This window comes from Puma concolor, chromosome D3 (assembly GCF_028749965.1).
Source record: "Puma concolor isolate L17-30 chromosome D3, mPumCon1.1.hap2, whole genome shotgun sequence".
NCBI classification, from domain to species: Eukaryota; Metazoa; Chordata; class Mammalia; order Carnivora; family Felidae; genus Puma; species Puma concolor.
In genome coordinates, this window is record NC_141678.1 from 56,014,322 (window position 1) to 56,023,770 (window position 9,449).

Consider the following 9,449-nt stretch of genomic DNA (forward strand, 5'->3'; position numbering starts at 1 on the left):
CGAGTACAAGAAGAACAAATATCATCTTTAAAAGCCAGCATAAGTAACAACAAAAGTAAACTTCCAAAGATTTTATACAGAAACAGATAAAATTAATCTCTGGTAGGTGAAGTCAGGATAGTAGTTACTTTGATTGTAGGGACTGGTAAAGGACGCTAAGAGGTTTTTAAAAATGCTGGTAACATCCTGTTTCCTAACGTCTATGCTAATTACACAGGTGGTTTATTTTGTGAAACTCCATTCATTTATAAACTGGTCATTAGTGCACTTTTCCCTGTATATATTAATCTTCAATTAAGAAATTTACTTTTAAAAAGCAATAAACATGCAAACTGTGTAGAGCAATGGCTAACAATATTTTTTAAAGTACAATTGATACGCTAAGAAAGAAGGCAATTAATGCTTAATTAAAACCAGAAAGACAGAAAAACTAACACACATACACAAAAAATTAGCACAAAAAATGCTGAAAAGATATAAACCTGATAGATATGAATCCAATGGTAATCACTTTAAATGTGAATGGTCTAAATATGCCAATTAAAAGCCAGAGAATGTCAGAATGGATTACAAAATAAGACCCAATTGTATGTTGTCTATAAGATGAGGTTTAAATATGAGTTCATATTGAATAATAGTAAAGGAATGGAGATAAATATAACATGTTGCCATAATCAAAAGCTGATTTGTGTTAACTTTGAACAATGCAACTTCAGAACAATAAAAATCAGGGATAAAGAGGAGCATATGTAATGATAAAGGGATCACTTTTCCAATTACACATAACAACCCTTAATGCACATACACCTACCATCAGAAACTGTCAGGCAAAAACTGATAGAACTGTAAAGAAGAAATGAAGAAACCTGTTGGTATAGTTGAGACTTCAACAGTTCTTTGCCAGTATATAAAGCAAGCAAAAAAATCAGTGAAGATAGAGATGGCTTGAACAGCATTATCACTCAACTTGACCTAAGTGAGATTTATAGAACACTATTCAACAACAGCAGAATGCAAATTATTCTTTTTTTTTTTTTTTTTAGTTTGTATTTAAATTCTAGTTAGTTAACAGTGTAATATTGGTTTCAGGAGTAGAGTTTAGTGATTCATCGCTTACCTATAACAGCCAGTGCTCATCACCAAAAGTACCCATCACACATTTAGCCCATCCCCCCCATCCTCCTCCCCTCCAGCAACCCTCAGTTTGTTCTCTATAATTAAGTCTCTTGGGGCACCTGGATGGCTCAGTCTGTTAAGGGTCTGACTTGGGCTCAGGTCATGATCTCACGGATCATGGGTTCGAGCCCCCATGTGGGGCTCTGTGCTGACAGCCCAGAGCCTGGAGCCTGTTTCAGATTCTGTGTCTCCCTCTCTCTCTGCCCCTCTCCCGCTCGTTCTCTCTCTCTCTCTCTCTCTCTCTCTCAAAAATAAACATTAAAAAATATTTTTTAAAAAGTCTCTTATGATTTGCCTCCCTCTATTCCCCCCGCCATGTTCTTCTGTTTGGTTTCTTAAATTCCACATATGAATGAAATCATGTGGCATTCACCTTTCTCTGACTTACTAAGCTTAGTAAGTAATACATACCTAATACATATTTAATACACATAATACACTCTAGCTCCATCCACATCATTGCAAATGGCAAAATTTCATTCGTTTTGATGGGTAATATTCCATAGTGTGTGTGTGTGTGTGTGTGTGTGTGTGTGTGTGTGTGTATCTATACACACACATACCACATCTTCTTTATCCATTTGTCAGTCGATAGATGTTTGGGCTCTTTCCATAATTTAGCTATTGTTGATAGTGCTGCTATAAACATTGGGGTGCATGTGCCCCTTTGAGTCAATATATATATATATCCTTTGTAAATACCTAGTAGTGAAATTGCTGGACTACAGGGTAGTTCTATTTTTAACTTTTTGAGGAAACTTCATACTGTTTTCTATAATGACTGCACCAGTTGGAATACACATTCTTCTTAAACTCACATGGAATAGTTATCAATGTATACCACATTCTGGGCCAAACAACCAAACTTACAAATTTATAAGAATAGAGATATACAAAATATGTCCTCAAACCACATGGATTTGAGGGGTGCCTGGGTGGCTCAGTCGGTTGGACGTCCAACTTCAGCCCAGGTCATGATCTCACAGCTCATGGGTTCAAGCCCCACATCAGGCTCTGTGCTGACAGCTCAGAGCCTGGAGCCTGCTTCAGATTCTGTGTCTCTCTTTCTCTCTGCCCCAACCCACTCGCATTCTGTCTCTCTCTCTCTCTCTCTCAAAAATAAATAAAATTAAAAAAAAATTTAAACCACACGGAAGTGAATTAGAAATCAATAACAGAGAGCTAGGAAGCCCCCAAATTTGGGAGATTTAACAAAATACTTATAAATAACAGATGAGTTCAAGAAAAATTCTCAAGAAAAATTTTAAAAGTTTTTTTAAACTAAATGAAAATAAAATTATATCTCATCAGAATTTGTGGGATGCAGTAAAAGCAGCGCATAGAGGGAAATTTATAGCATTAAGTACATACACTAGAAAAGAAGAAAATTCGAAAATCAATAACCTACTTTCCACCTTAGAAAACTAAGAAAGAATCACAAATTAAGCAAAAACAACAAGAAGAAAGGACGTAACACAAAATTAGAGCAAAAATCAATGAAATTGCAAATAGGAAAACAGTGAAGAAATTCAACAAACCAAACACTGGTTCTTTGGAAAATGGAATCAAAGCAATAAACCTCCAGAAGATTAACCAAGAAAAATACAAGACATAAGTTACCAAATTCAAATATGGAAGAGAGGTCATTATACTTATCACATGTACATTAAAAGGATAATAAAGTAATACTATAAACAACCACATGCCCAGAAATTTGATAACTTAAAATGGATCAATTCCTTGTTAGGCAAAAACTACCAAACTTATACAAGGAAAAATAGATAATCTAAATAGACCTATGTGTATTAAAGAAATGGATCAATAATTAATAACTTTCCAAAAGAGAAAGCACCAGCCCCAGCTGGTTGCACTGGTAAATTCTATTGAATTCTATTTAAGGAAGAAGTGATCCCAACTCTACAATCTCTTCTTAAAACTAGAAGAGAAAAAGGACACCTGGGTGGCTCAGTCGGTTAAGCATCTGACTTCAGCTCAGGTCATGATGTCCCGGTTCTTGAGTTCCAGCCCTGGGGCTGACAGCTCAAAGCCTGGAGTCTGTTTTGGATTCTGTGTCTCCATCACTCTCTCTGCCTCTCTCTCTCTCTCAATCTCTCAAAAATAATAAACATTTAAAAAAATTTTTAAAAACCTAGAAGACAAAAGAATTCCTAACTCATTTTATGAGGCCATTACTACATCAATGTCAAAATTAGACAATGACATCTCAGGAAAGAAAACCTAGAGACCAATGATATCTCATGAACATGGATGTAAATATCCCCAACAAAATATTAGCAGTTACATACTATAATATGTAAAACAATTGTACACCACAATCAAGTGGAACTTACTCCACATATGGAAGGTTGGTTCTATGTTAGAAAACCAATCATTGTTATTCATCACACATCAAGAGGTTAACAAAGAAAAATCATGTAACCATGTTAATTGATACAGATAAAACAAAACCCAACCCCCGTTTTAATAAAATCTCTCAGCTAATTTGGAATAAATGAAACTTTGCTTGATACAGAACATCTACAAAACCCTTAAAGCTAACATCATACTTAATGGTGAAAATTTAGACACTTTTCTCCTAAGTTTTAGGATGAGGCAAGAATGTCCTATCTCACTACTTCTATTCAACATTGCATTATAAGTCTTATCTAATACAAAGATTTTTTTAATGAAACAAATATAAAGTACACAGATTGGGAAGGAAGAAATAAAACTGTCTTTTCCACAGATAGCAGACTGTCTGTGTTGAAAACCTTAGGTAATCTACAAATCCAAAACCCGGGAACAAATAAGCAATTATAATAAGACTGCAAGATACAAGGGCAAAGATACAAAAGCCAAGCGCTCCTATAAAGTGGTAATGAACATTTTCAATTCAAAATTTTAAAAATGTCATTTATAATAGCACCAAATATCTATGAAATACTTAGGCATAAGTGTAACAAAATATATAAATGATCTATATGCAGAAAAGTATAATATCCTGAGTTATTTTGTAGAAATTAACAAGTTGATTGTAAAATTTATATAGAAAGACAAAAGACCTAAAATATCCAACCAGTATAATAAGAAAGAAAAGATGTAGGAAACACAAGACCCAATCTCAATGCTTATTTTAAAACCACAGTAATCAAGACAGCATAGTACTGGCTAAAGAACAGACACATAGATCAATTAATGTAGACCCTAGAAATGCACCCAACAGAATATATTGACAGAAGAGAAATTTAATGGAGAAAAGATACTCTTTTCAACAAATGGTGCTGGAACACTTGGACATTCATACACACACACAAAAATAACCTAGACACAAAATCTACACTTTACTTAGAAATTAACTCAAAATATATCATAGAACTTTATGAAAAACCTAAAACTATAAAATGTCTAGAAAAAGAAAACGGAAAAATCTCTGTAAGCTTCAGTTTGGCAATGAGGTTTTAGATATAACACAAAAGCACAATCCATGGAAGAAAAATGTAATTTGGACTTCATTAAAAATAAAAGACTTCTGCTCTATGAAAATACTGTTAAGAGACTTTTAAAAGACAAGCCACATACTGGGAGAAAAGATGTGCAAAACCCATATCTGATAAAGGGCTTGCATCCCAAATACTTAAAACTCAACGATAAGAAAACAAACAATCCAATTCAAAATGGACCAAAAGTCTAACCATATATCTCACCCAAGAAAGTAATACACATAAGATGCTCAATATCATTTATCATAAGTGAGTTGTAAACTGAAATACAGTAAGATATCACTACACACCTATTAGAATGGCTAATTTAAAAAATCTGACAATACTAATTGCTGGGGAGGATGGGGAGCCACAGGAATTTTTATTTATTGCCCGTGGGATTGCAAAATGGTACAATCATTTTGAAAGACAGTTTGACAGTTCCTTACAAAGCAAAGCATAGATTTGCCATGTAATTCAGCTATGACATCCTTAGGCTTCTACTCAACTGATTTGGAAATCTATGTCCACACACAAAAACTTCTTGTAAAAGTTTATACCAGCTTTATCACCCCAAACTGGAAACAACCAAGAGCCCCTTTATAGGTGATATACCTAACAGGGTAAACAAACAGTGGTACGTCCATACGATGGAATTTGACTCAAAAATAAAACAGGGGCCCCTGTGTGGTTCAGAGGGTTAATCATCTGACTCTTGATTTCAGCTCAGGTCATGATCCCACAGTTCATGAGATCAAGCCCCTCCTTAGACTCTGCACTGACAAGAGTAGACCCTGCTTAGGATTCTCTCTCTCTCTCTCTCTCTCTCTCTCTCTATCTCAGCCCCTCCCTGGCTCACACATGGCCTCTGTCTTTCTCTCAAAATAAATGAATAAACATTAAAAATAAATAAATAAATAAATAAATAAAACGAACTTTCATTTTATAAAGTTATAAATGAACATCCGTACAGTTGAATATTGTTCAGAAATCAAAATAAAAGGCATAAATCTTAAATGCATATTGCTAAGTGGAAGCCAGTCTGAAAAACTCACATATTGTCTCTTCCTAAATGTATGACATTCTAGAACAGGCAAAATTATAGAGACAGTAAAAAGGTCAGTGGTTTCCTGGTGTTTGGGATCGGAGTGGTATGAATAAGTGAATTTTTTAGGATGGTAAAACCATTCACTATGATAGTATAAGAACGGATACAAGACACTACACATTTGTTGAAAACTCATAGAACTTTGCCATACAAAGAATGAACTTTAATGTATGCAAATTTTAAATCATTTCGGAGGGCAAGGGATCCCAGGATAAAATGTGGACGACAACAAAACAACCTAACTGTATTACAAAAGTATGAATACAATCTCACTAAAGGAGAAAGAGATATTGACCTAAGTAACCTTGGAAATGAATGGATTCTATGAAACTAAAGGCAAAAAAATCATTTATCTGGTTGATAACCACATTGAGGGTAAGGGTTAATAATGCTGATACTTCTGTACCTGTATACTTGAATTTAACAATTGAGTAAACAAACAATTAAGTAATTCCAATTAAATTAACAATTAAGTTGGGTTGTTGGAGCCAAATGTCTCACTGTTGGAGTAGGAGTTTACACACAAGTGAGGCTAGAATTACTTATATATTACGATTAATTGAATTAGAGTTGAAGGCATCAATATGAGCTCATGTTTAACTTACTATAGACACATATGTTTGTAATATGGACATATTTATAGATATGTATATGCACAAGTTAGTATATACACGTATATATTTCCCCACTCTGTTATCTGAGAAGGCCTAGAACAACACCTCAGTAGCAATGAGCATACCTAACATCCACATGCTGATTTTAATACCTTTCTAAAATAGAAGGAACCAGCATTCCTTGGAGAGATGGCTTATTATTGGACTGGAGCAGGAAATAGAAAATATAACAGGAAATAGAAAATATAACCCTGGAGTCTCTCGTAGTTCCAAAAAGTAAGAGAAAAACAAAAGAAAACAAAGATGGGCATATCAAAGGAACACAGGGACTAATTGCAAAAGTTCCCAATGGCCAAAGCTGGAAAATTTGACTGACCAGTAAGGTTCTTTGGCCAGTAAAATGCTCTGTGCCTTCTGAATGAATGAATAAACTAAGAGAATCTTCTAAATTACCTCCATCACTCCACTTGTCAATAAACTGCAGCTCCCCCAGCGATAGAAGAACATAACTTCCTTTCCAGTATTCATCATCACTAAAAAACAAATGCTGTTTGTATGGTCTTTGGGCACCATAAGAATCTTAGAATCACACACAGATCTCAAGAATTCTGTGGACATATGAAAGTGAAAAAAAAATTAAAAATCGTTTAGAAAAAAAATGTTTAGCAAAACTAAACAGAAAAATCTATAGTCTGTGTCTATGACCTATTCTTAAATGGCTCTCTTCAGGATAAAGGAAGGTTATTTTAAAGCACCATGATGCAAGGTCAATGCCTGGGTCAGAATCAAAGTGTCCCTCCAGATTTTTAGGCTGGCAATTTGTCCTGCAGCCTCAATTCTCTGATGGGTCCAAGAAGTAATTGATTTTCAATTTGTCCAGCTTTTTCTTGTTATGAGGACAGGATGGGGATTTCCAGATACCTTACATATCAAGACTTGTCCCAGTCCATATGAGCAGCTATAACAGAATACTATAGACTGGATGGCTTATAAACAACAAACATTTATTTATTACAGTTTTGGAGGCTGAGAAGTCCAAGATCAAGGTGCCAGCATGGTCACACTCTCATGAGGGTCCCCAGTTCTGGTTCATAGCTGGCACCTTCTTACTGTGTCCTTGCATGGTGGAAAAGCCTAGGGATCTCTCTGGAGACTCTTGTATAAGGCATTAATCCCATTCAAGAAGGTTCCACTCTCATGATTCAAACATCTCCCAAAGCCCCACCTATGAATATCATGACTTTAGGCATTAGAATTTTAAAGTCGCCACGAAAGCAGTTTGTAGTTCTGCAATATTTATATTCTAGACCAGCAACTGGGTTAAAATGGAGTGAAAAGGAGCCTTTTATATGTAACTATATACATTAGAAATAACAGAGATGTGGTGAGACATTAACTCTACAATTTGAACTCTTGTCTAGACCAGGGTTTGTCAAAGTCTGGTCCCAGGACTAGTAGTATCAGCCTCAGCTGAAAACTTGTCAGAAATTCACATTCTTAGCCACCAACTGAGATCTACTGAATCAGAAACTCAGGAGGGTGGATCCAAAAACTCTTCATTTTAATAAGCCCTCCAGGCGCTTCTGGTGCTATCTCAAGTTTGAAAACTACAGATCAACACTAAATTATAATTGCAGTTGTAACTGGAATACAGTTATAATTTTCTAATTAAATTGTCTGTTAGCTTTGTACCTGTTGTTAAAAGAAAATGTTACTCAATTAGTCATTATTAATGATTCTATTACCCTGGAGGTTATCTCAAGCAGTCACAAAATAAGTTCCCAAAATCATACAAGGGTTGAATGTGTGAAAACAGAATAGCAAATTTACAAGTTTTACATCTTATTAAAACTGATGTGGGGAAGGTTCCCTTTTTAAGATAAAATATTTGCTAATTAAAACATTCACCAATTTATTTTTTTCTTAGACTTATCATCTTGAAATAATTTCATACTTGTAATAGTACAATCTCAATATGCCCTTCTTCCAGCCACCCCCACAGCTAATACTTCACATAAGCATACTGCAATAATCATAACCAGAAAACTGAAAATACCATTAAGTCACCTACAGACCTTACTCAAGTTTCACTAACTGTTACATTAATGTCCTTCTTCAGATCCAAGCTCTAAGCAGGACAATACACTGCATTTAGTTGCTATGTGTGTTCAGTCTCCTCTAACTCGGGACAGTTGGTCATGACCTTGAAACTTTTGAAGTGGGTATGTAGGTCAGCCAGATATTTTGCAGCATATCCATCAATTTAGGTTTGTCGGATATTTTCTTGTGATTAAACTCAAGCCCTGCATTTTTGACAAGAATAGTCCTGCAATGGAATTACGCCTCCTCAGTGCATCGTGTCAATATTATTATGGGTGCTGTTCTCTTTATCACTTGGTTAAGGTGATGTTTTCCAGGTTTATCCATGTAAAGTTACTATTTTTTCCCTTTAAAATTAATAAGTATCTTATGGGACAAATACTTTGCAATTAGGGAAATATTCTGTTTCTCATGATACTTTTTCCATTAATTTTAGGATCCCCTGAGGATTCTTGTCTACAATAATTATTACCATAGTTGTCACCAAATAGTCATTTTTTAATTCCATTTATTGTTCATTTATTAATTGCAATTCTACTGTAACGAAGAGCTATCCCTTACCTACCTTTACTGGGTATTCAGTTACATATTTGTACTAGTATAAGCTCGTAAAAATTTATTTTATTTTATGGGTTATATTCCACCACTATCATTACCTATTTTGGTGCTCAAATGGTCCTGGTGCAGCCACCAGGAACTCCAAGTTGGTTCCGGTATCCTTTCAATGTGCTGGCATCATTGTTCGAACATTTGCTTACTTTCTGATACCACGTCTTACTCTCAGTTCATTTTGTACTTTCTCCAATCCCAACTCTTGTCACTCACTTCTCCAAAAGGCACAAGTTTATTTTACTAGAGAATAATATTTAGGGGGTGGGGATTGAAGAGTGTACTTATCATGATGATAAAACTAAATGAAAAAAATTTTTTGAAGAATAATATTTAGAAACTAAGATCTAGGCATGAGGTAGG